The following is a 1,054-nucleotide window of genomic DNA, read 5'->3' as shown; positions in this document are numbered from 1 at the left end:
GTACGTCGCGGACCGGATCATGAGCTCGACTCCATCCACGCCGACGATATAGACCTGTTTCCCCTTCCCGGGCTTCGAGCACTGCATCCTGTGGATCGCCCAATCGGCTCGTTGACAGACCGCGCTGCAGTAGCTGCCGCGGAGGCACGCGGCGCAGTTCTTCATTGACCGGTTCCAGATCTGACCGCACACGTCGCACGTGCGCAGCTTTCGCCTCGCGGAGACAAATTTGCGGTTCGAGGGGTTGCACGGCGCCGGCCCGAGCTGTACTTCGGGTTCGCACATGAGTTCTGGAATCTTGTGGACGAGCACCTGGTCGTCGCAGGCTGCCTGAAAGGCGTATTCTCCTTCGGCGAGCACGATGCGACCGCCGTTGCCCAAATGGATCCTCACGTTCTCGTGGAGCACATGGATTGCTAAGACTTCCTCGGAATGGCCCTGGACGTTTCCCTGAGCGTCAAGGGCTTGAGCGATTAGTGCATAAGACGAGTCGAGATAGATGGGTCCGCAGAGTCCGTATGCTAATGCCAATCGCGTGTAGCGCATCTGCGTCGGTGTAACCAAGCTTGGGTCCAATGCGGCCGCGGGGGGCGCGGAAGGGTGGTCCAATTCTAACCAACGCTTCTTCTGCAGCTCCGCTCGACATCTGTTCGACGCCACGGTACACGGCTGTTTCACCAGCTCCGCCTCGCCCAGGACGTACTGCGGAAGCTGATCGTCCGGCGCCAGAAACGTCCACATCGACCAGTCGTCGATAGAACAAGGATCCCCGCGCCGCCGAGAGAATTGTGCTCCTACCGAGGTCCGCGCGTCGAAGCCCGCGACTCTGAATGGCTCGATGTCCTCGAAGGGAGTCTCGACGCCAACCTGCGGTGGCTCCGCGGGCCGCGGAGCCTCGGCGCCCGTCTCCACGCAGGTGATGCAGCGCCGCTTCGCGGCAGAGGACCACTGCTTCTTCGAAAAGCTCGCCCGCGGAAGCAGCCGCTCGCAGGCCCGACACGCCCGAGTATCGTCGTCGGGCGCCCGCGCCCCGTCGACGGTCCGCGCGGCGATG

Source organism: Aureococcus anophagefferens, assembly GCF_000186865.1.
Source record: "Aureococcus anophagefferens unplaced genomic scaffold AURANscaffold_850, whole genome shotgun sequence".
In the NCBI taxonomy this organism is placed as follows: Eukaryota; class Pelagophyceae; order Pelagomonadales; family Pelagomonadaceae; genus Aureococcus; species Aureococcus anophagefferens.
The sequence above is the reverse complement of the archived record's forward strand: the minus strand, read 5'-3'. Positions refer to the sequence as shown.